At 46.0% G+C, this 27299-nt stretch overlaps 1 protein-coding gene and 1 pseudogene across 1 annotated transcript in view; both read right to left on the reverse strand.

The window, feature by feature from the left end:
* LOC124793741 (synaptic vesicular amine transporter) overlaps window positions 1–27299 on the reverse strand; it is a 781226-nt gene that overhangs the window by 641570 nt on the left and 112357 nt on the right. The window lies entirely within an intron of this gene.
* LOC124725028 lies at window positions 10495–10612 on the reverse strand (annotated as a pseudogene).

The raw sequence follows: 27299 nt of genomic DNA on the forward strand, positions 1-27299 counted from the left end.
TGAAAGAAAGGATATAGCGGAGACATGGCTTAGCCACAGCCTGGGGGATGTTTCCAGAATGAGATTTTCACTCTGCAGCGGAGTGTGCGCTGATATGAAACTTCCTGGCAGATTAAAACTGTGTGCCCGACCGAGACTCGAACTCGGGACCTTTGCCTTTCGCGGGCAAGTGCTCTGTTGGTAGAGCACTTGCCCGCGAAAGGCAAAGGTCCCGAGTTCGAGTCTCGGTCGGGCACACAGTTTTAATCTGCCAGGAAGTTTCATATCAGCGCACACTCCGCTGCAGAGTGAAAATCTCATTCTGGACCCCCGTATTGTTGCAAAACAGTCGATCAGAGAACCCGCATTCTCCGGCACTAAACTGTGTATACGTTCTCACTTAGGAACCGCAGAGGCTGCTAGGGGATACGACCTGATGTATAAGTACACATGTTTTTCAGGCGAAAAAAAATAGTGATGAATTTGATTTTCACATTTTTATTCAATAATTTTACTCATTATTTTAGACGATTTGGTGAAAGGTGGCCGCGGACACCCTAGAAAGAGCCGTCGGACACCTAAGGGGTCCGCGGACCAAACGTTGGGAAGCCCTGTTCTAGGGGACTGATGACCTCAGATGTTAAGTCCCATAGTGTTCAGAGTCATTTGAACCATTTAACGTATGCGCCCAGAAGCGTTTCGCCTTATTTATGAAGCATCTTCAGTGAGTATCGTCAAATACTACACCATATTTTCGTCCGTACATGGACGATACCATTTGCACATATAGGTTATAGATGTAAAACAGTTCCTTTAAGTTTTTTGAGTAAAATGGAAAGGTACTGACAGATCAGCGTCTAATTTATTATTTGTAAGCCAAACAGCTTTCTCTCTCACAGCTTTCTCTCATGTGGCAAATTGGTTGATAGCTTGCACTCTATCTTGAGGTCACTCTGTTTTCGAAATATACACTGCTGGCCATTAAAATTGCTACACCACGAAGACGACGTGCTACAGACGCGTAATTTAACCGACAGGAAGGAGATAGTGTCGGAAGTTCCATGCGGCTTTTCGCGGATGATGCTGTAGTATACAGAGAAGTTGCAGCATTAGAAAATTGTAGCGAAATACAGGAAGATCTGCAGCGGATAGGCACTTGGTACAGGGAGTGGCAACTGTCCCTTAACATAGACAAATGTAATGTATTGCGAATACATAGAAAGAAGGCTCCTTTATTGTATGATCATATGATAGCGGAACAAACACTGGTAGCAGTTACTTCTGTAAAATATCTGGGAGTATGCGTGCGGAACGATTTGAAGTGGAATGATCATATAAAATTAATTGTTGGTAAGGCGGGTACCAGGTTGAGATTCATTGGGAGAGTGCTTAGAAAATATAGTCCATCAACAAAGGAGGTGGCTTACAAAACTCTCGTTCGACCTATACTTGAGTATTGCTCATCAGTGTGGGATCCGTACCAGATCGGGTTGACGGAGGAGATAGAGAAGATCCAAAGAAGAGCGGCGCGTTTCGTCACAGGGTTATTTGGTAACCGTGATAGCGTTACGGAGATGTTTAATAAACTCAAATGGCAGACTCTGCAAGAGAGGCGCTCTGCATCGCGGTGTAGATTGCTCGCCAGGTTTCGAGAGGGTGCGTTTCTGGATGAGGTATCGAACATATTGCTTCCCCCTACTTATACCTCCCGAGGAGATCACGAATGTAAAATTAGAGAGATTAGAGCGCGCACGGAGGCTTTCAGACAGTCGTTCTTCCCGCGAACCATACGCGACTGCAACAGGAAAGGGAGGTAATGACAGTGGCACGTAAAATGCCCTCCGCCACACACCTTTGGGTGGCTTGCGGAGTATAAATGTAAATGTAAATGAGATGCTGTGATATACAGATGATTAGTTTTTCAGAGCATTCACACAAGGTTGGCGCCGGTGGCGACACCTACAACGTGCTGGCATGAGGAAAGTTTCCAACCGATTTCTCATACACAAACAGCAGTTGATCGGAGTTGCCTGGTAAAACGTTGTTGTGATGCCTCGTGTAAGGAGGAGATATGCGTGCCATCACGTTTCCGACTTTGATAAAGGTGCTGGATCCCAACGGCCTCGTATCATTAGCAGTCGAGATGACAGGCATCTTATCCGCATGGCCGTAACGGATCGTGCAGCGACGTCTCGATCCCTGAGCCATCAGATGTGGACGTTTACAAGGCAACAACCATCGGCACGAATAGTTCGACAACGTTTGCAGCAGCATGGACTATCAGCTCGGACACCATGGCTGCGGTTACCCGTGACGCTGCATCACAGACAGGAGCGCCTGCGATGGTGTACTCAACGATGAACCTGGGTGCACGAATGGCAAAACGTCATTTTTCTGGATGAATCCATGTTCTGTTTACAGCATCGTGATGGTCGCATCCGTGTTTGGCGACATCTCGGTGAACGCACATTGGAAGCGTGTATTCGTCATCGCCATATTTGCGTATGGGGTGCCATTGGTTACACGTCTCGCTCACCTCTTGTTCACACTGGCGGCACTTTGAACAGTGGACGTTACATTTCAGATGTGTTACGACCCGTGATTCTACCCTTCATTCGACCCCTGCGAAACCCTACATTTCAGCAGGATAATGCACGACCGCATGTTGCAGGTCCTGTAGGGGCCTTTCTGGATACAGAAAATATTCGACTGCTGCCCTGGCCAGCACATTCTCCAGATCTCTCACCAATTGAAAACATCTAGTCAATGGTGGCCGAGTAACTGGCTCGTCACAATACGCCAGTCACTACTCCTGATGAACTGTGGTATCGTGTTGAAGCTGCATGGGCAGCTGTACCTGCACACGCCATCCAAGCTCTGTTTGGCTCAATGTCCAGGCGTATCAAGGTCGTTATTACGGCCAGAGGTGTTTGTTCTGGGTACTGATTTCTCAGGATCTATGCACCCAAATTGCGTGAAAATGTAATCACATGTCAGTTCTAGTACAATATATTTGTCCAATGAATACCCGTTTATCATCTGCATTTCTTCTTGGTGTGGCAATTTTAATGGCCAGTAGTGTAGCACTGTAACTGCCACTTTTTATGTCTAGAGTGTCATTCGTATTGCCAGCTGTCTCAGTTTTTCATCTCAATTGTTTTTTCTTTTACTATATGTGTGCTGTGTACGTTATGTTTGTGGGGGGGGAGGGCTGTCTGTACTGTTTATATTTTATTATTTATTTTTTGTGGTTCTTTTTTTTATTTTTTAACTATTACCTTTTCTTTTTCAGTTTCCATTTGTATACTTAGGAAAGAAATGAGACTTTTGATCATCTGATGGGATTTGTCTCTATTAGATGATCAGTCAGTGTAAACAGTAGTGAGTGGATAATCAAATTCAGTTGGTCATTTGGTAGTGGCTTCTTTTCATTACTTATTATAACTATTTTCGTGTATTTCTCTTTATTAGTAGGTTTGTGATTGTTTTCTCTTAAATGCTCTGCAAATGCAGTATGCAAAAGGTGCTTTTCTTTTAAGCCGGCCGGAGTTGCCGAGCGGTTCTAAGCGCTACAGTGCTGCTGAATGTAGGGTTTCGCAGGGATAGAATGACGGGTAGAGCAACAGGTCGTAACACATCTGAAATATAACGTCCACTGTTCAAAGTGACGTCAGTGCGAACAGGAGGTGACCGAGACGTGTAACAAATGGCACCACATACCATCACGCCGTGAGATACGCCAGTATGACGATGACGAATACACGTTTCCAATGTGCGTTCATCGCGATGTCGCCAAACACGGTTGCGACCATCGCGATGCTGTAAACAGAACATGGATTCATCCAGAAAAATGACGTTTTGCCATTCGTGCACCCAGGTTCATCGTTGAGTACACCATCGCAGGCGCTCCTGTCTGTGATGCATAGTCGAACTGTTCGTGCAGATGTTTGTTGTTTTGCAAACGTCCCCATCTGTTAGGGATCGAGACGTGGCTGCACGATCCGTTACAGCCATATGGATAAGATGCCTGTCCTCTCGACTGCTAGTGATACGAGGCCGTTGGGATCCAGCACGGCGTTCCGTATTACCCTCCTGATCCCACCGAGTCTATATTCTGCTAACAGTCATTGGGTCTCGACCAACGCGAGCAGCAATGTCGCGATACGATAAACCGCAATCGCGATAGGCTCCAATCTGACCTTTACCAAAGTCGGAAACGTGATGTTACGCATTTCTCCTCCTTACACGAGGCACCACAGCAATGTTTCACCAGGCAACGCCGGTCAACTGCTGTTTGTGTATGAGAAATCGGTTTGAAACCTTCCTCATATCAGCACGTTGTAAATGTCGCCACTGGCGCCAACCTTATGTGAATGCTCTGAAAAGCTAATCATTTGCATATCAAAGCACCTTTTTCCTGTCGGTTAAATTTCGCGTCTATAGCACGGCATCTTCGTGGTGTAGCAATTTTAATGGCCAGTAGTGTACATACAACAGAAATATCTGTCCTGTGACGTCGTTTGCGATGTGCCTACGCGACGAACTCCAGAGTCGTGGTAGATGAAGGCGTGAAGACCTGGGACGTTAGTGGGTCGGTATTGCCGGCGTGCGACGGATGGTTTTTGCTGGTACAGTCCAATACGACATGGGCCGGTTCTGTCGGCGTGGAACGCTGAGGCAAACTGCTGGTACTGCCGACTTGCTTCGCTGGGACCGAACTGCTGATGCGGTTGGACGGAATTGCTTGTACAACCGACTTGAGCGTAGGGCGTAACGCATTTCACACTCTCCGACAGTGGCATAAATAGTCGGCACGGATGGATATCCGCGTGGCGCTGCGAGGCGATGTGAGCTGCCGCAGCGGAATGGCGCCCTGCTGACAGCGCTCTCTGCTGAAACAAGTATGCTGCCAGCCGGCGAGGTTGGTGCTTCCAGGCACTGTGGAAGGCATCTGTAACTTCGTGCTAAAAAGCCCAGATCATACAAGGAAGTACACTACTGACCATTAAAACTGCTACACCACGAAGATGACGTGCCACAGACGCGAAATTTAACCGACAGGAACAAGATATTGTGATATGCAAATGATTAGCTTTTCAGAGCACTCACACAAGGTTGGCGCCGGTGGCGACACCTACAACATGCCGACATGAGGAAAGTTTCCAACCGATTTCCAATACACAAACAGAATTGACCGCCGTTGCCCGGTGAAACGTTGTTGTGATGCCTCGTGTAAGGGGGAGAAATGCGTACCATTACGTTTCCGACTTTGGTAAAGGTCGTATTGGAGCCTATCGCGATTGCGGTTTATCGTATAGCGACAATGCTGCTCGCATTGGTCGACATCCAATGACTGTTAGCAGAATATGGAATCGGTAGGTTCAGGAGGGTAATACGGAACGCCGTGCTGGATCCAAACGGCCTCGTATCACTAGCAGTCGGGATGACAGGCATCTTATCCGCATGGCTGTAACGGATCGTGCAGCCACGTCTCGATCCCTGACTCAACAACTGGGTACGTTTGCAAGACAACAACCATCTGCACAAGCAGTTCGACGACGTTTGCAGCAGTAGGGGCTATCAGCTCGGAGACCACGGTTACGGTTACCCTTGACGCTGCATCACAGACAGGAGCGCCTTCGATGGTGTACTCAACGACGAACCTGGGTGCACAAATGGCAAAACTTCATTTTTTGGGATGAATCCAGGTTCTGTTTACAGCATCGTCATCGTCGCATCCGTGTTTAGCGACATCGCGGTGAACGCACATTGGAAGGGTATATTCGTCATCACCATACTGGCGTATCTCACGGCGTGATGGTATGGGGTGCCATTGGTTACACGTCTCGCTCACCTCCTGTTCGCATTGACGTCACTTTGAACAGTGGACGTTATATTACAGATGTGTTACGACCTGTGGCTCTACCCGTCATTCTATCCCTGCGAAACCCTACATTTCAGCAGGATAATGCACCACCGCATGTTGCAGGTCCTGTACGGGCTTTTCTGGATACAGAAAATATTCGACTGCTGCCCTGGTCAGCACATTCCCTAGATCTCTCACCAATTTAAAACGTCTGGTCAATGGTGGCCGAGCAACTGGCTCGTCACAATACGCCAGTCACTACTCTTGATGAACTGTGGTATCGTGTTGAAGCTGCATGGGCAGCTGTAGCTGTACACGCCATCAAATCTCTGTTTGACTCAATGCCCAGGCGTATCAAGGCCGTTATTACGGCCAGAGGTGTTTGTTCTGGGTACTGATTTCTCATGATCTATGCACCCAAATTGCGTGAAAATATAATCACATGTCAGTTCTAGTACAATATATTTGTCTAATGAATACCCGTTTATCATCTGCGTTTCTTCTGGGTGCAGCAATTTTAATGGCCAGTAGTGTAGTTGTGTGGATATTCACCCAATGACATTATAATTGAGTTTCATTTTGTTAGTAAAGTTATTCTTTTAAAAGTTCTTCGATCAGTCCTCAGTACGAGGAGTCGTTGTATGATCCTTTCCTTACTGATTCTGCGCAGAATTTCCAAATTCCTTATCTTATCTGACCATTAAATTTTCAACATCCTTCTATAGGACCGCATCTCAGATACTTCGAATCTCTTCTTTTTCCCCGGCCGTTGTGGCCGAGCAGTTCTAGGAGCTTCAGTCTGGAACCGCGCTCCTGCTACGTCTCAGGTTCGAATGCTGCCTCGGGCATGGATGTGTGTACTGCCCTTAGGTTAGTTAGGTTTAAGTAGTTCAAAGTCTGGGGGACTGATGACCTCAGATGTTAAGTCCCATAGTGCTCAGAGCCATTTGAACCATCTTCTTTTTCCAGTTTTCCCACAGTCGCTTGTTGACTTCCGTACAAGGCTTTACGAGAAACGTACTCTCTCAGAACCTTAAGGCCAATATTTCACACTAGCAGACCGCTTTTGGCCACGAATACCCTCTATGCCTATGCTATTCTGCTTTTTATGTTCTCCTTTTTCGTCTGGAATGTTTTATTTTACTTCCAAGTTAGAATAATTCCTTCACCTCATCTACTTCTTGCTCATCCATGTTAATGTAAAGTTTTTCGCTGGTCTCATTTGTGCTGCTCTTCATTACTTTCATCTTTCTTCGGTTTAAAATCATATTCCGTTCTCATTAGACTGTGCGTGCGATTCACCTTGTCCTGTAAGTCGTCTCCACTTTCACTGACGATAGCACTGTCGTTAGCAAATCTTATCGTTGATATTCTTTCAGCCTTAATTCTAATCCCACAACTGAGTATCTTTTCTTTCCTCCATTGCTTCTCCTATGTACGGACTGAACAGAAGTATGGAAGGGTGCATCCCAGTCTTACACCCTTTTTAATCGGAGCAGTTCGTTCTTGGTCTTCCATTCTAATCGTTCCCGGTTGGTTTTATTACATACTGAATATCATACCTTGTACGGTACATATTTTCCTGAGAATTTCGAACATTTTAGACGGCCAAACGCTTTTTCTAAGTTCACGAATCCCATGAAGTAGCCGGCCAGAGTGGCCGAGCGGTTCTAGGCACTACAGTCTGGAACCGCGCGACCGCTACGGTTGCAGGTTCGAATCCTGCCTCGGGCATGGATGTGTGTGATTGTCCTTAGGTTAGTTAGGTTAAAGTAGTTTCTAAGTCTAGGGGACTGATGACCTCAGAAGTTAAGTCCCATAGTGGTCAGAGCCATTTGATCCAACCCATGAAGTATCTTGATTTTAGTTAAGTGTTGCTTCCCTTGTCCAATAAAACGTCGGAACTGCCTTTTTGGTGCCTTTTCCTTTCCTAAATCCAAACTGATCGTCACCCAAGAGATTGACTTTTTTTTTCCATTCTCCCCATCTTTACCCCATACGTTAGGGGCAATCAAAGAGTTTCCGTTCGAAGACTGTACAATCCAGTATCGGTATGTCAATTGGATAAAATACCCGTGAGTACTGAAGCTATCGTCCCACAGGAATCTGCGACCCTCCAAGGCCTTTCTTTACGGAACCGATGGCGTGGTGATCGAATGGGGAGATCAGGACTATAGGGCGGGTGTTCGTGTGTCCCCCATTGAGTTGGATGAGGTTGCCCCCCAGATCGACAGGCATCTTGTGTCGAATCGCGCTCAGCACGGGACTCGGCGCACCATTTCACAACAGTGATATTAAAGACAAGCTGCCTCATACACATTCTTCATTCTCCGGTAGACGTCTACTGATGTTTTTCCTTCGGCAAGGAAGAAAAGAATAACAACACGTTGGTTCTGTTTGGTTGCATTTGGTAGTAACGTCGCCACAATTGATGTTTCCTCATTTACTGCAGACAAGTTGGAAAGATTCGAATGTTACATTGATCCCCTGTCTACATATCGCTGCTTGCACGTGTATACCCGCACCGGAGTCGCACTATTTCACATATAAGGTGCAGCGATGCCCTCAGACTTTTTGACTGCCTCTTATAAAACGTCTGCGGCTATTTGGAACAGGCGATAAACGTAGCAATCAATATCCGCGCAGTTTGGTAGTTCTTTGGAATTTAATCATGAATGATGGCTTAAGATCGACGTGAGATACGGTACACGAAGATGCTCGGAGACTTTGTTCCTCGCCAAATTGAAATGATTTTAGAGGCTGGCGGGGGTGTTGCACAGTAGTAGCGAGACGTCTACTGGAGGCGTATCTGTGCACCCGAGAAGAGTTCACAGAATTTCATTGGCTGCTCTTCCTGATCTAGATTACAGCCCGGATCTCATACCTTCCGACTTCCATCCATTTGGCGCAATGAAGGACGCACTCCGCGAGTAGCAGTACGCGGATGATGGGGAGGTTACTGATCCAGCAAGACGTCGACCAGTAGATGGAACTACGCCCTCCCAGTGAGGTCGCGACAGGCCGTCGCACTGAACGGAGATTGTGCTGAAAAATAGGGTCTTGTAGCCAAGAGAGTGGAAAAATGGTACGGTGTATTGTAAATCTGAATAATAGTAGGTTACGGCTCGGGAGTCTGGGCACACAGGCTCACAAGGGTGGTGTCTGCCGCCATGACAGTGAGAAGAGTACAGAGAAACATGTTGCTAAGATCTGTGGGGGCTTATAGGACATCTCCAGGGGGGGGAGGGGGCTATTAGTGATAATGGGGATTTAAAATTAGGGAGCAAGCGGCATGGTATTGGGCTAAGAAAGGTAATGACATGAAAATAGAAAACATTTTGGGAGTTCGGGCTAGGGATAAGGGTGAGATAAGGAAAAGGGGCGAAGGTCTATGGCAGGAATTATGAGAAATGGACGAATCTGGTAGAAGAACTTTCCGACTCTTACCAAATGTAAACGACAGTTTAGGCATGAGGTATTTTGAGCCAGCCCGGGGTTTAATTCATTTTCTCACTGGTGATGGGCCCTATCCGACATATACGAGGTTTGGGAAGAGTGCCACGCCCGAGTGTGTCTGTGGCGTATCAGAGGGTACTCCCGACCACGTTGTTTATGAGTGCCCCCTTTTCGATGATGTAGCAGCTACATTACGACAACAACTACCAAACAAAGACACATACGACTTGCTGAGACACGATAAGACTTTCGAAACCTTGAGAAATCTGGCTAACGAGGTATAACGTAAAGTTCTGATAGCATACCTGAGGGACATTCGTGATCAATAACAAACCACTGAACGTGTCCTAGTACCCTAATCCTATACCGCCTGTGCGTGGATAGGTCGTCTCGTAAGTTGGAATCCGCCACGTGCCGGGCTAGGGGGAGTGAGGTACATTAACTTCACAATGATGACATGCACCGGACTTGACGTAGGTTAGTTAGTAGTTAGTAGGATTCAGAAACAGGTACCGAAATACGAACCTGCAGCGATTAGTAATTTTGACCTGCATAGTGTCAGGGGCACGCTCATCGGGATTAGCTCGATGATCAAGCCATTGCAGTAGGTTTATATCCACACTGACACACCTGTGACGCTGCAGGCAATTGAGATTACTTACAAGTAGGTAGTAGTGTGTATAGCTTAACATAGATCTTAAGTTTGCCCATTAACCTGTTCTGTCTATACTTTCTTGAGTTTACAAGATAAAATGTAATTAGCTGCAATAACAACATTTTATCACTTAGGACCCACTAATCACTATGGTGGTGGGTTATATTTGTATAATTATAATATATTGTAAATAAAGATTTTTTCTTTTTTGAAAAAAAAGAACATGAATAATTCCAATTTGCTTTCAGAAAAAACGGCGGATTCCAACTTACGAGTCGACCTATCCACGCACAGGCGGTATAGGATTAGGGTACTAGGACACGTTCAGCAGCAGCAGCACTCTGTCTTCAGGCCACAAGTGGCCCATCGGGACCATCCGACCGCCGTGTCATCCTCAGTTGAGGATGCGGATAGGAGGGGCGTGTGGTCAGCACACAGCTCTCCCGGTCGTTACGATGGTTTTCTTTGACCGGAGCCGCTACTATTCGGTCGAGTAGCTCCTCAACTGGCATCACGAGGCTGAGTGCACCCCGAAAAATGGCAACAGCACATGGCGGCCCGGATGGTCACCCATCCAAGTGCCGGCCACGCCCGACAGCGCTTAACTTCGGTGATCTGACAGGAACCGGTGTAGCCACTGCGGCAAGGCCGTTGCCCCAGGACACGTTCAGTAGTTTGTTATTGACCACGAATGTGTGTTACGTCCCTTGTACTTGTTAGGTTTGGCTCGGTAGAGTAGTCGTGCGAAAGATGGTCTCCATAGCAACTGGCGGCAGAGAAGAGCGGGGGCGCCCACTTTGGGCCCAGGCAGCAGCTGCAGATCGCCGCTTCGCGCCAGACAGAACTGATAGGGCGGCCACAAAAGCTGCGGGCCCAAGTACAGAAGGCGGCGGAAGCGGGCCGGCTGCGGCGCGGCTGGGCGGGAAGAAGGGCTCGGCGGCGCCGCCTGGCCCTGACAGTCTCCATTAGGAGCGCGTCTTTGATCACGCCGGCCCACAAAGCCGCCTCCAGCCGCTGGAGCAGAGCCGCCCCCAACTTGCCGGGACGCGCCTGACCGCGCGTGGGAGACGCTCGCCGCTGCTCCACTTCTGCATAAATATCGCCAACTTCGCCGGCCCTCATTCCCAGGGGCCGTTTCGCCTATTCGGCATCAGAAAACTGGAGCGGGCGCGTCAGCGGCAGCTGGGAATCCAGTACTACGAAGAGATGGGTGTCCGGCGCTAGATATGTACCAGAAACTAGGGTTACCGGGTCCGAAAATTGAAAAGGCAGACTCGTCGTTACATATAAGCGGACATTTTCATCTAAAAGTGGGTCTACGTAATTGGAATGGATTCCGAGTCAAAGGGATATTTTCAATCGTTTAATAATAATGAATTACGAGGGTGAGGCAAATGAAAAGGTTAAATTTTTTTAAAATATTATTTATTGTGCAGAAGTGGCACAAAACTGTATCACTTTTCAACATAATCGCCCCCACGCTCAATGCAAGTCCTCCAGCGCTTACAAAGTGCATAAATTCCTTTAGAAAAAAATTCTTTTGGTAGTACGGGCAACCACTCATGCACCGCGTGACGTACCTCTTCATCAGAACGGAACTTACTTCCTCCCATTGCGTCTTTGAATGGTCCAAACATATGGAAATCACTTGGGGCGAGGTCTGGTGAGTATGGTGGATGAGGAAGACACTCAAAATGCAGATCTGTGATTGTTGCATCTGTTGTACGGGCAGTGTGGAGCCTTGCATCGTCATGTTGCTAAAGGACACCTGCTGACAGTAATCCACGTCGCTTTGATTTGATTGCAGGCCGCAGATGATTTTTTATGAGATCTGTGTATGATCCACTGGTGTGAGTGGTCCCTCTAGGCATGTAATGCTCCAAAATGACGCTTTTTTCTTCCCAAAAGAGAGTCAGCATAACCTTCCCTACTGATGGCTCTATTCGAAACCTTTGGTTTTGGTGATGAGGAATGGCGCCATTCCTTGCTCGCTCTCTTCGTTTCCGGTTGGTGGAAGTGAACCCAGGTTTCGTCCCCAGTAACGATTCTTGCAAGGAAGGCATCACCTTCTCCTTCAAAGCGCCGAAGAAGTTCTTCACAAGCATCAACACGACGTTCTCTCATTTCAGGAGTCAGCTGCCGTGGCACCCATATTGCAGACACTTTGTGAAACTGGAGCACATCATGCACAATGTGGTGTGCTGACCCATGGTTAATCTGTAAACATGCTGCAATGTCATTCAGTGTCACTCGGCGATTTTTCTTCGCTATGGCTTCAACTGCTGCAATGTTCTGTGGAGTCACAACTCGTTGTGCCAGACCTGGGCGAGGAGCATCTTCCACTGAAGACTCCATTTGTATACCTGCTTCTGTGACAAACATGCATCACCGTACTGAACCTTCATTTGGCGATGAATTTCAATAGGTTTCACACCTTCACTACGCAAAAACCGAATAACAGATCGCTGTTCTTCCCTGGTGCAAGTCGCAAGTGGGGCGGCCATCTTTATGCTGTTACTACAACGGTCTGTGTGCATCTGCACTATGCTGCCACCTACAGGCCATTCTTCTGTACGGTGTTGTAGCACGCTTACCAACTTACAGGATAACGGCGAGAAAGTTCTCCTAGCCCCATCCAGATTCCTAACCTTGTACAGATAGCGTCTGAAAATTTGTGCTTTCGAATTTTTAATATTTATGACAATGCCTGTAAAATTTAAAACGGAAAACGTAGGGCGCATGCTGTGAAATCTTATTTACATTGTGAGCAGTTTCGGATCTTAGTCCATTATCAAGCTATCTTCATATGTCCTACCATAAGACCATAACATGAGTACGCTGGCCACATTGCTTGTATGAGTGGCTAAGTGCAAGGCGCTATTTGCATACGACAGCCCAGTGCTGCGTAAAGCAAAATTATCACGCACGTCCGTCATTAGCTGGGAAACTGCTTCAGTTGTGCGTTTTTTACTTCACCGCAAAAAAGCCTAAAAGAGTCGAATTTCTATATTTTTAGCCGGACGCCACCCTGTCCGTCTATAGATAGCCAGACGCACGGCAACGCTATTAGTACGATCGCGACCCCTACTTTTTAAAGAATCAAACTCTCGTGTACAGAACAATTTCAAACTTCCGATTACAAATGATTTACTGTGTTAAATATTTCATATTAGGTGTGTGAAACTTTTATGAAGGAAGGAAGATTAGAGTTCAACGTCCCGTCGACAACGAGGTCATTAGAAACGTGGAACACAAGCTCGGATTTATTTAAGGACAAGAAAGGAAATCGGGCGTGCGCTTTCAAACGAGACATCCCGTCATTTCACAGGAGCGATTTAGAAAAATTACGGGAAACTTAATCTGGATGGTCGGACGCAGATTTGAACTGTCGCCCTCCAAAATGTGAGTCTTATGTACTAGCCACTTAAAATCTTCATGACTGATGAAGCAAAGCCCTAATGACATAGGGTAAAATGAGTCTATGTATGTTATAATTACGCTAGCAAAAATAATGTACTATTGTAATGCGTTTCTGTAGACTGGTTCCTATACACTCACCCTTAAATGCATTGATCTTTCGGATAATGTTAATCAAACCCAGTGCATTCCACAATACACATGCTTGAGTATTGTTCATCAGTGTGGGATCCGTACAAGGTCGGGTTGACGGAGGAGATAGAGAAGATCAAAAAATGGTTCAAATGGCTCTGAGCACTATGGGACTCAACTGCTGTGGTCATCAGTCCCCTAGAACTTAGAACCACTTAAACCTAACTAACCTAAGGACATCACACACATCCATGCCCGAGGCAGGATTCGAACCTGCGACCGTAGCAGTCGCACGGTTTCGGACTGCGCGCCTAGAACCGCGAGACCACCGCGGCCGGCTAGAGAAGATCCAAAGAAGAGCGGCGCGTTTCGTCACAGGGTTATTTGGTATGCGTGATAGCGTTACGGAGATGTTTAGCAAACTTAAGTGGCAGACTCTGCAAGAGTGGCGCTCTGCATCGCGGTGTAGCTTGCTGTCCAGGTTTCGTGAGGATGTGTTTCTGGATGAGGTATCGAATATATTGCTTCCCCCTACTTATACCTCCCGAGGAGATCACGAATGTAAAATTAGAGAGATTCGAACGCGCACGGAGGCTTTCCGGCAATCGTTCTTCCCGCGAACCATACGCGACTGGAACAGGAAAGGGAGGTAATGACAGTGGCACGTAAAGTGCCCTCCGCCACTCACCGTTGGGTGGCTTGCGGAGTATAAATGTAGATGTAGATGTACATCTGCACCATGTGCACAACCTTCTGCTGTACCGACGTGCCACAAGATATAATCCACATCCAAACATAACAGATATTTGCAGTAGTATCGGTTTTAATATTCTTAATATTTTAACTGCGACGAGTTCAAAATCTAAATTATATCATTACGTATCGCTGGTGAAATTCATTTCAGGATCTGGCGTATATATTTTTTACCTTTTATCATTGACATAAGAAATTTTTCCTTTTTTTTATACAATAGTAGTAATCGAATTACAAATTTCCGGAACCGGCATACGAATAACGTTCAAAGGATAAAAACTGTAGCATTTCGGTGGATCTTCTTCCCCCAAACCATAGACAGCTGCAGTCTCGTAAGAATTCATCATGTGGGAATGTATCTAGAGACCTGTGATTCCTCATTTTAATTAAGCCTTGGGGGAAAAACAAATTCAGTTTCGAAGCTCAACCACTTTCCACAATCGCACACCGACTTGCGCTCACTCGGGAGAAAACGCAACTGTTAAGCAAACAAATTCGCTTGCGATTGTTTCTGGAAGGCGAGACAACTCGGCGCCGGTGCTGAGAGCAGATAATTAAAACTGTATCTCAGCGGGTAAATGAGCGCGGCCAAGCTGCGCCCCTCACATGCGAGGAATATTGCTTAATTAAGGTTATCAAGTAGCGAGACGAGCAATTAGCAGCGCGTTTATTCTGGCGGGGTGGGGCCGCGACTAATTAGTTTTAAGTCGGCCGCCCCCGCCTCCGCCCCCGCCCCATCCAGGTGGTCCAGCTGCAGACGCGCCCGCCCCGGGGTAACTCGGTTAGGCAGCTGCCGCCGGCCGCCGGCTGGTAGCCCCTCACCTGCTCCGACTGCGAGTTGAGCCGGCCGTCCGTCCTGTCACAGTTTACCCAAGTTGGCTCGAGACGCTGCCTGCCTGGTCGCTGCTACTGCCGCGCGCTGATTAACTATTCAAAGCGCGATGCGCCGGGGTCCAGGGAAAGTCCTCTCTCATCATTGTAGCAGTGTACAAATACGGTAGCAGCACAGATTTTGATTAAAAGTGCGTAGGAGAAAGGTGTTCCACATGGAAGCATGTCGTGTACTACACAAACACTCTGGAGGATCATATACCGGGTGATCAAAAAGTCAGTATAAATTTGAAAACTCAATAAACCACGGAATAATGTAGATAGAGAGGTAACAATTGACACACATGCTTGGAATGACATGGGGTTTTATTAGAACCAAAAAAAAATGTTCACAAAATGTCCGACAGATGGCGCTGGGCAGCCAAACGTCAGTGACTGCGCATGAGAATCGTGTATAAAAGGAGCTGTAATGACAGAGAGAATCAGATGCGCCAGCAGTCACAGCATGTTGACGTTACCTGAAAAGGCGCTTTTGGTGAAGCTGTATTATCAGAATGGGGAATGTGATAGAGCAGCGTTACGATCCTATCGCCATAGGAAGCGGATTCGAACGGGTAAAGGTCCGTTAACAAATGCAGCTGTGGCGAGAATGATTTCGAAGTTCGAGGCCACGGGTTGTTTAGACGAGAGACCCCGTAGTGGCCGACCGAGACAGTTCAGGGAGAAATAGACACTGTAGCGGGTTCGTCAATGCACGGGGAAGTCAGCGCTCGCGCAGTCGCACGTCGCACCGACATTCCATACACTACTGTTTGGTTGGCACTGAGGCGTACCCTCCGGTGCTATCCGTACAAAATCCATCGGCATCATGAACTGTTACCTGGAGATTTAGTGAAGCGGAGAGAATATGCGGTGTGGGCGTTTCAAAAGATGGCGGAAGACGACGGTTGGTTGAGTAACGTGTTGTGGACCGACGAAGCTCATTTCACGCTCCGAGGGTCTGTCAACGCCCACAACTGCAGAATTTGGGCTACCGAAAATCCTAGAACTGTCGTAGAAACTCCATTGAACGACGAGAAAGTCACAGTAAGGGTTGGATTTACCACATATACCGTTATCGGACCTTTTTTCTTCGAGGAAATGCGTGATTCTGGTTTTGTAACTGCTACCATGACGGGTGAGAGGTACGCCGATATGTAACAGAATCGCATCATCTCCAGCCTGGCTGATAAACACCTGCTGGAACGTACGATGTTTATGCAGGATGGCGCTCCACCCCATATTTCTAGACGCGTGAAAGATCTCTTGCGCGCATCGTTTGGTGATGATCGTGTGCTCAGCCACCTCTTTCGTCGTGCTTGGCCTCCCAGGTCCCCAGACCTCAGTCCGTGCGGTTATTGGCTTTGGGGTTACCTGAAGTCGCAAGTGTATCGTGATCGACCGACATCTCTAGGGATGCTGAAAGACAACATCCGACGCCAATGCCTCATCATAACTCCGGACATGCTTTACAGTGCTGTTCACAACATTATTCCTCGACTACAGCTATTGTTGAGGAAAGATGGTGGACATATTGAGCATTTCCTGTAAAGAACATCATCTTTGCTTTGTCTTACTTTGTTATGCTAATTATTGCTATTCTGATCAGTTGAAGCGCCATCTGTCGGACATTGTTTTTTGGTTCTAATAAAACCCCATGTCATGCCAAGCATGTGGGTCAATTTGTACCTCTCTATCTACATTATTACGTGATTTATTCAGTTTTCAAATTTATACTGACTTTTTGATCACCCGGTAACTCGTTATTAGAGGCATGGACTGTTTTTGTTGTTGTGGTCTTTAGTCCGAAGACAGTCTATCGTGATTTCAGCCATCTACAAATATGGACTCAGAAACAGACTTTGATTAAAAGTGCGTAGAAGAAAAGTGTTCCACACAGAAGCATGTTGGGTCCTATACTAGACGCTCTGTAGGATCATGTAACTCGTTATTGGAACACTGGCCTGTTTTTGTTGCTGTGACCTTTAGTCAGAAGACAGTCTCATTATTGCTGCCATCTAAAAATACGGTGTCAGAACACACTTCCATTAAAAGTTCGTAGGAGAGACGTGTTTCACGTAGGAGCATGTTGGAGCTTATACAGACGCTCTGGAGAAGCATATAACTCGTTATTGGAACACTGGCCTGTTTTTGTTGTTGCTGTTGTTGTGCACTTTAGTCAGAAGACAGTCTCTCATGATTGCGGACATCTACAAATACGGTGTCAGGACACTCTTTGATTAGAAGTGCGTAGGGAAAATATGTTCCACGCAGAAGCATGTTGGGTCCAATACAGACACTCTGGAGAATCATATAACTCATTAGTAGAGGACTGGCCTGTTTTTGTTGGTGTGACCTTCAGTCAGAAGACGGTTTCTCAAGACTGTAGCCATCTGCAAGTATGATATCAGAACAGAATTGATTAAAAGTAAATTAGGACGTATGTTACCTGTAGAGATGCTCTGAGAATCATATAATTCGTTATTGGGGCACTGGCCTATTTTTGTTGTTGTGGTCTTTAGTCAGAAGACAGTCTCTCATGATTGCTGCTATCTAAAAATACGGTATCAGAATGGTTCAAATGCCTCTAAGCACTATGGGACTTAACATCTGAGGTCATCAGTCCCCTAGACTTAAAACTACTTAAACCTAACTAACCTAAGGACATCACACACATCCATGCCAGAGGCAGGATTCGAACCTGAGACCGTAGCAGCAGCGCGGTTCCGGACTGAAGCGCCTAGAACCGCTCGGCCACAGTGGCCGTCCGGTGTCAGAACAGACTTCCATTAAAAGTACGTAGGAGAGACATGTTTCACGAGGGAGCATGTTGGATCCTATACAGACGTTCTGGAGAAGCATATAACTCGTTATTGGAGCACTGGCCTGTTTTGTTGTTGTGCACTTTAGTCAGAAGACAGTCTCCCATGATTGCGGACATGTACAGATATGGTATCAGCGCAGACTTTGTTTAAAAGTGTGTAAGAGAAAGGTGTTTCACGCGGACCCATCTTGGATCCTATACAGACACCTTGGTTTTTTTCTATGTTGCTGTTGTCGTCTTTAGTCCGAAGACAGTCCCTCATGATTGCAGCCGTCTACAAGTACGGTGTCAGCACAGTCTTTGATTAAAAGTGTATAGGAAAAAGATGTTCCACGTAGAAGCGTGTTGGGTTTCATACAGACACTCTGGAGAACCATATAACTCATTATTATAGGATTGACCTGTTTTTGTTGTTGCTGTTGTCGTGCTCTTTAGTCAGAAGATAGTCTCTCATGATTGCAGTCGTCTACAAGTATGGTCTCAGCGCAGACTTTGATTAAAGTGCGTAAGAGAATGGTGTTCCCCGCGGAAGCATGTTCGGTCCTATTCAAAACATGTGACGTCATGCCACCGTGCAGAAGCACGCATAAACGGATATTTGTAGCAGTCAGCAATGAGCCAGGGTGTGAATCGGATCTCCTTTGAAAATGTCCTACAAGGATGAGAACGATACTTTGGGTTGAAATATGAAATCCATTCGACCGCGGCATAATAGCCCGGAACAGTTTCCTAACTGTGTGTGTCATCTCTGCAGTATAGCTCGTTATCTCAACAAATTAGTGTAAGTATGGTACCATTATCTTAGGTGATTTATTAATTAAGCTATAACCAGTAAACATCACACAAAATTGACATCGAACATTAACACCATGAATGGGAAAGTTTAGTTTGTCTGGCCTTGACTCTCAGAGGAAATCATTAACTTCAGCTAATTTAATTAGTAACTGCGCTCTTTGGCTAGGGAAATTAATTCAAATGCACACACCTGCACACGCTTGTCGTTGATTAGCTGTTGTTTATGGCCGCAACGATGCATTTCCGACTGTCATGTGGCAGACCAAGAGACACAGTCCTGAAGTGACCGATACCATATTCAAAAACCAACTGAATCTTTTTGGCCGGCCGGAGTGGCTGTGCGGTTCTAGGCGCTACAGTCTGGAGCCGAGCGACCGCTACGGTCGCAGGTTCGAATCCTGCCTCGGGCATGGATGTGTGTGATGTCCTTAGGTTAGTTAGGTTTAAGTAGTTCTAAGTTCTAGGGGACTGATGACCACAGATGTTAAGTCCCATAGTGCTCAGAGCCATTTGAACCCATCTAGGCGACTGATGACCTCAGAAGTTAAGTCGCATAGTGCTCAGAGCCATTTGAACCATTTTTGAATCATTTGGTTTGTTCGCAAAATATTCAAACTGTGCATCATGTGCATTCATTTATGTTAAATGCTAGTAAATACGTCACCACTTACTGCAATCTAAGTTAATTCTTTTATCAGATTTGTAAAAGTTCAATTAGCCGCAGATTGAAACGTTACCGTATATACCGTTCGCACGTAATTTATCTAGAAAATAAAAATACACTATATTAATTATTTTATTAATTGAGACTTGATGGATACATATTGTTATCACTGCTAATATTACAAATTTCAGAAGTAGTTAGCGTATGCTTGTTGTTTTGTGTAATCAGTCTTTGTTTGTATTTCATAATGTACACCATAGTGCTGTTTAATTGAACAAAATTAATTATTGTTTTTAAATCTGTTACAATTACTTTTCAACAATGAATATATTAATTTAGATCGTCAAAACTGTATAAATAGTCTGGCGTCTGAGCCCACCAAGTTAGTTCGTTTCAGGCCAAATGTGCATTACCTTCTGTATGCTTTACATTGACAAAAATTACTTAGAATTAAAATGCAGATATAATTTAAAGCAGGATGCTCTCCTTTCATTATAATGTCGTATAAATGTTTCACACAATCAAAATCTGGGAAATATTAGTCTATAGTGAAGGGTTACTCAACCGCATTGACAGGTGAATAAAAATGAAATATGAGTATTACTACTCACTATTGCTACAGCTAACTGACTCAGTTTACGTAATGTACGTGATTACTCTACAATTCACATTTAATTGCCTGGTAGGGGAGTCATCAAACAGCCTTCAAGCTGTTTCCCTACGATTACTCTCTCCAACATCGGGGAGGAAAAACAAACACTTAAATCTTTTCATGAGAGCTCTATTTATCTTATTTTATAATTATGATTTCTCTCTGTGAAGGTGGGCGACAACAAAATATTTTAAAACTCTGAGGACAAAGTTGCTGATTGAAATTTCATGAGAAGATCCTGTCACAATGAAAAGCATCTTTGTTTTAATGACTGCCATCTCAATCCGCGCATCACATCTGTGGTACACTCTCCCCTGTTTCGTGACAACACAAAACGATCTGTCCTTTGGGCTTTCTCGATGTCCCCCGTCAGTCCCATCGGATGCGGCCTTTGGTTTGCTTTCCAATTTAATTTATTCGTAATTGTAATCCCTAAGTATTTAGTTGAGCTTCCCCGCGTGGCTATTTTAGTAGTCTGGTGACTTTTGCAAGACGGTAAATGACAGCATCATCTGCAAACAATCTAAGAGACCTAATCAGGTGTCTCCTAAATCGTTTATGTAGATCGGGAAAAGCAGAGGGCCTGTAACACTTCCTTCGAGAATGCCAGATACGTATTTCCGATTTACTCGAGGACTTTCCGTCACTTACTACGAACTGTGACCGTTCTGACAGCAAATCACGAATCCAGACGCACAACTCATACGATGCTCCAGAGGCACGCAATTTGATTATAAGTCCCTTGCAGGAAACCGTGTCAAAAGCCTTCTGGAAATCTAAAAATATGAAATCAGTTTGACATCACCCGTCGACTGTACTTATTACTTCTTGAGAATAAACAGTAAATTGCGTTTCATAAGAACGGTATTTTCTGAATCCGTGTTGGCTGTTTGTCAATAAATCGTTTTCTTCGAAGTAATTCATCAACTTCGAATACAGTATACGTTCCAAAACCCAGCTGCAAATCGACATTACCAGATTTCTTGTATTCGCTTTCTTATAACATTAGTATTGATTATTCAAAAGAAATCACTAAATATACACTACTGGCCATTAAAATTGCTACACCAAGAAGAAATGCAGATGACAAACGGGTATCTATTGGAAAAATTATATTACACTAGAACTGCCATGTGATTACATTTTCACGCAATTTGGGTGCATAGAGCCTGAGAAATCAGTACCCAGAACAAACACCTCTGGCCGTAATAACGGCCTTGATATGCCTGGGCATTGACTCAAACAGCTTGAATGGAGTGTACAGGTACAGCTGTCCATGCAGCTTCAACACGATACCACAGTTCATTAAGAGTACTGACTGGCGTATTGTGACGAGCCAGCTGCTCGGCCACCATTGGCCAGACGTTTTCACTTGGTGAGAGGTCTGGAGAATGTGCTGGCCAGAGCAGCAGACGAACATTTTCTGTATCCAAAAAGGCCCGTACAGGACGTACAACATGCAGTCGTGCATTATCCTGCCGAAATGTAGGTTTTCGCAGGGATCGGATGAAGGTTAGAGCCACGGGTCGTAACACATCTGAAATGGAACGTCCACTGTTCAAAGTGACGTCAATGCGAACAAGAGGTGACCGAGACGTGTAACCAATGGCACCCCATACCATCACGCCGGGTGATACGCCAGTATGGCGATGATGAATACACACTTCCAATGTGCGCTCACCGCGATGTCGCTAAACACGGATGCGACCATCATGATGCTGTAAACAGAACCTGGATTCATCCGAAAAAATGACGTTTTGGCATTCGTGCACCCAGGTTCGTCGTTGAGTACACCATCGCAGGCGCTCCTGTCTGTGATGCGGCGTCAAGGGTAACCGCAGCCATGGTCTCCGAGCTGATAGTCCATGCTGCTGCAAACGTCGTCGAACTGTTCGTGCAGACGGTTGTTGTCTCGCAAACGTCCCCATCTGTTGACTCAGGGATCGGGACGTGGCTGCACGGTCCGTTACAGCCATGCGGATAAGATGCCTCATATCTCGACTGCTAGTGATACGAGGCCGTTGGGATCCAGCACGGCGTTCCGTATTACCCTCCTGAACCCACCGATCCCATATTCTGCAAACAATCATTGGATCTCGACCAACGCGAGCAGCAATGTCGCGATACGATAAACCGCAATCGTGATAGGGTACAATCCGACCTTTATCAAAGTCGAAAAAATTATGGTACGCATTTCTCCTCCTTACACGAGGCATCACAACAAAGTTTCACTAGGCAACGCCGGTCAGCTGCTGTTTGTGTATGAGAAATCGGTTGGAAACTTTCCTCATGTCAGCACGTTGTAGGTGTCGCCACCGGCGCGAACCTTGTGTGAATCTTCTGAAAAGCTAATCATTTGCATATCACAGCATCTTCTTCCTGTCGGTTAAATTTCGCGTCTGTAGCACGTCATCTTCGTGGTGTAGCAATTTCAATGGCCAGTAGTGTAGTTATAGTCTTGGACTTAAGAAATGAACGGGTAGCAAGTAAAACGCTACACGACCTATGGTTATTCAGAAAATTTTGTTCTGTTTTATGTTTACTACCCTACTTCAGGTAGTTTCCTTCCTGCCCGTTTACAGACGTGCAACACTGTCTCCTTTGCATTAATACTTCCGTCCACAAGTGTGTATGCTTAGGTCCTTTGCGGTGTACCGTGCAAATGTAGCAGCCCGCAGAAGGTAAACAGCAAAGAGAATAACTAGCACGGACGGCGTTGTTTCGGCTGCATATTTAATAGAGCTGCAGCGGCAGCGCGCGCTGTTGCGAAGTTACGTGGCGCCTGAGAACAGTAACCGTCCCGACTTGGCCGTGCGCTTGTGTTGACGACGCGGTTTAATAGCGGGCGCCAGATTCTCCGCCACGTGTCACAGCAGAGGGAAGTCAGCGCGACACGTGGGTTATTACTGCAGTTGCGGCTTTGCGCGCTCACCTGTCCCTGAATACTGTATCGCGTCACACGCTAAACTTACTGCGGTGAACGAGAACACAGAAACACTACACATTACCTTGCCTAATGTGGTGTAGCAAATCCCGTTTCCTTCGAAACAGCGCCTAGTCGTCTCGAATCGACAAACATATATCCTCTAAGATTTTCAAGGAAATCTTACACCATACTTCCTGGAAAATACACTACTGGCCATTAAAATTGCTACACCACGAGGATGACGTGCTACAGATGCGAAATTTAGCCGACAGGAAGAAGATACTGTGATATGCAAATGATTAGCTTTTCAGAGGATTCACACAGGGTTGGCGCCGGTGGCGACATTTACAACGTGCTGACATGAGGAAAGTTTCCAACCGATTTCTCATACACAAACAGCAGTTGACCGGCGTGGCCTGGTGAAAAGTTATTGTGATGCCTCGTGTAAGGAGGATAAATGCGTACCATCACGTTTCCGACTTTGATAAAGGAAGGATTGTACCCTATCACGATTGCGGTTTATCGCATCGCGACATTGCTGCTCGCGTTGGTCGAGATCCAATGATTGTTCGCAGAATATGGAATCGGTGGGTTCAGGAGGGTAATACGGAACGCCGTGCTGGATCCCAACGGCCTCGTATCACTAGCAGTCGGGATGACAGGCATCTTATGAGCACGGCTGTAACGGATCGTGCAGCCACGTCTCGTTCCCTGAGTCAAACAGATGGGGACGTTTGCAAGACAACAACCATCTGCACGAACAGATCGACGACGTTTGCAGCAGCATGGACAATCAGCTTGGAGACCATGGCTACGGTTACCCTTGACGCTGCAACACAGACAGGAACGCCTGCGATGGTGTACTCAACGACGAACCTGGGTGCACGAATGCCAAACGTCATTTTTTCGGATGATTCCAGGCTATGTTTACAGCATCATGATGGTCGCATCCGTGCTTAGCGACATCGCGGTGAGCGCACATTGGAAGCGTGTATTCGTCATCGCCATACTGGCGTATCTCCCGGCATGATGGTATGGGTTGCCACTGGTTACCAGTCTCGGTCACCTCTTGATCGCATTGACGGCACTTTGAACAGTGGACGTTATATTTCAGATGTGTTACGACCCGTGGTTCTACCCTTCATTCGACCCCTGCGAAACCCTACATTTCAGCAGGATAATGCACGACCGTATGTTGCAGGTCCTGACCGGGCCTTTATGATACAGAAAATTTTCGACTGCTGCCCTGGCTAGCACATTCTCCAGATGTCTCACCAACTGAAAACGCCTGGTCAATGGTGGCCGAGCAACTGACGCGTCACAATACGCCAGTCGCTACTCTTGATGAACTGTGGTATCGTGTTGAAGCTGCATGGTCAGCTGTACCTGTACACGCAATCCAAGCTCTGTTTGGCTGAATGCCCAGGCGTATCAAGGCCGTTATTACGGCCAGAGGTTGTTGTTCTGGGTACTGATTTCTCAGGACCCATGCACCCAAACTGCGTGAAAATGTAATCACATGTCAGTTCTACTATAATATATTTGTCCAATGAATACACGCTTATCATCTGCATTTCTTCTTGGTGTAGCAATTTTAAGGGCCAGTAGTGTAGTAGCAAGTTCAGATAACGTAGATATAAGTGGATAGCGAACACGCACCTTTCTCTTGAAATTAGACCAAAGAGGCTTAATAATAATGAGATCTCGACTGTGGTGACCACGGGAGAAGCGACAGTTCATCCTCGTGATCATAAAAATAATTCTGGATGATGTAAGCTGTGGGAGCAAGGGGCCTGGCATCTTGGAACACATCACCATTGGGGAACAGACATTGCACAGTCGGAAGGACCTGCTCAGCAAGCACAGTCACATAATCCTTGTAAGTCATGCGATCTTTTCGTGTAACGACTGGTGGGACGTAAACTCAGATAGAAGTTGGAAACAGAGTGGAACAAGAATTCTGGGGCTGAATTACTTTCTAGTATTGTTCCACAGCCCAGGTTTTATGACTTCGGCAAATGGTTGAAATGGCTCTGAGCACTATGGGACTTAACTGCTGAGGTCATCAGTCCCCTGTAACTTAGAACTACTTAAACCTAACTAACCTAAGGACATCACACACATCCACGCCTGAGGCAGGATTCGAACCTGCGACCGTAATGGTCCCTCGTCTCCAGACTGTAGCGCCTAGAACCGCTCGGCCACTCCGGCCGGTTTGACTTCGGCACTACGGTCTGCTGTTACGAGCATTTTCATCAGTGATGACTGGTTTTGGAACTCGAACTCGCTCGACAATGCTCATCTTATGGAGTCCCTTCGTCTTGTTTTGATGCTGCCAGGGTTCGCGAGCGCGACGTTTAGTTCTGCAGTGACTTCTGTAGCTGTCATCCTCTTCAGTGATTGTATGTTACCATCACTCAATACACACTTTCGCCCGCATTGTGACTTAGCGGATGTTTCCAAAAAGTAGAGCACTTGCCCGCGAAAGGCAAAAGCCTCCAATTTGAGTCTCGGTCCGGCACACAGTTTTAATCTGCCATGAAGTTTCATATCAGCACACAGTATGCTGTAGAGTGACTATCTCATTCTGGAAACATCGCCGTGGCTGTGGCTAAGCCATGTCTCTGCAATATCCTTTCAGGAGTGCTAGTTCTGCAAGGTTCGCAGGAGAGCTTCTGTAACGTTTGGAAGGTAGGAGACGAGGTACTGGCAGAAGTGAAGCTGTGAGGACGGGGCGCGAGTCGTGCTTCGGTAGCTCTGTTGGTAGAGCACTTGCCCGCGAAAGGCAAAGGTCTCGAGTTCGAGTCTCGGTCCGGCACACAGTTTTACTCTGCCAAGAAGTATCTTAGCGCATGATCTTCCCCTGTCCCTGTATCCTGTATAAATCTTCGATACCGTGCCTTCTGAAACACCAAACATGTCTGCTGCCTTGCTTGCGGAAACACCTACCATACAAGCACCAACAATCTGCCCACTTTCGAATTCATTTAGCTCATGCATAATGCTCTCACGACTACACAGAACACTGCCCTGACCGTGACTGATTCTTCAAACGTATTGAGGCCATTCCACAGTTTCTGTTAGTGGTCAAATACAACAGCGCAAAATACAGGCTTGGCTAGCAATTGTATTTATGTATAAGCACGCATTTCTCGCTGAGTTCCCGTAGTTTTATCCCAACCCCTATAAGCCTACACCTTTGTCCAATAGTGCTGCTGTGAGGGTACAGAATTTAGGCTAAATTAAATTCGGAAATTTTCCATAAGCGAAGTACTCTGTATCCTCGTCGTCTACAAATGAAAACGCGTGTCTCTAATTAATGTTATTACAATGGTTATGAGATTTAATTACTAAGCCAATGCGTCATTTTTATGTTTATGATATTGCGTTTCAGAGTGTGAGCTGTTTCAAACTCGCTAACTTGACTGTGGGTTTCTGTGGCATGGTGGCCAGCTTGCTTCACACGTCTGCACCACACTGAGCCTTCCGTCTGTGAGCATTCTCTATTAAACGGCAATCATAGATGGCACTCTGGTAGCTATGGCACTCCGCTATCTTTTGGCGGACGACATTGATACCATTGTAAGAGGTCCATGATTAAGGAATTTATTGCTAGCGCACTCGAGCAGATGTAATTTCGATGGGTTGCTCATAAAAAAATCCGTAACCTACCAATAATAACTTGTAAATTTTGGACGTCAGCAGTGCCGCGTCATGGCCCTGAAAGATCATACTCAATACATTGAAATTCTTACCTCAATAAGGTCGCCGGATAACGCGTATATATCTGCTCCTATAAGAAATTTTTCTGGCACAGCCCTGTGCAATGCTGGCCGATAGATTTGTCATGTATAAAAAGAAACAACTGATTTTTCTTTACAATAATCGGGATGACCATGGATTGGAGAAATTAGTAAGTTCTTTAAATTGAGATGAATGATTATGAAAAGTTAATTTTTTATAAGAAAGATTATTATTAAGAGATTTTTAAAAACATTTACATGGGGCTTGACATAATAATAGTACATATGCGCGAGGCTGCTTTTACCTTATACTACAACGCTCAGGCTCCGCCATCGCTCCCCACGACCGGCCCAGCCAACACGATACACCAGACTGCTCGCTACTACTTACTCCTACTGCTACCCAGTTCCTGCTGCATACAACATTGCTCTCTGGTCTGAGATTCTCTTATACCTTACGTATCGCAGGCAGCGCATGAGAAATCCATCGAAATTACATCTGCTCGAGTGCGCTAGCAACAAATTCCTTAATCATGGACCTCTTACACCATTATCAGTACACCTACT

Source organism: Schistocerca piceifrons, chromosome 1 (assembly GCF_021461385.2).
Source record: "Schistocerca piceifrons isolate TAMUIC-IGC-003096 chromosome 1, iqSchPice1.1, whole genome shotgun sequence".
Lineage (NCBI taxonomy): Eukaryota > Metazoa > Arthropoda > Insecta > Orthoptera > Acrididae > Schistocerca > Schistocerca piceifrons.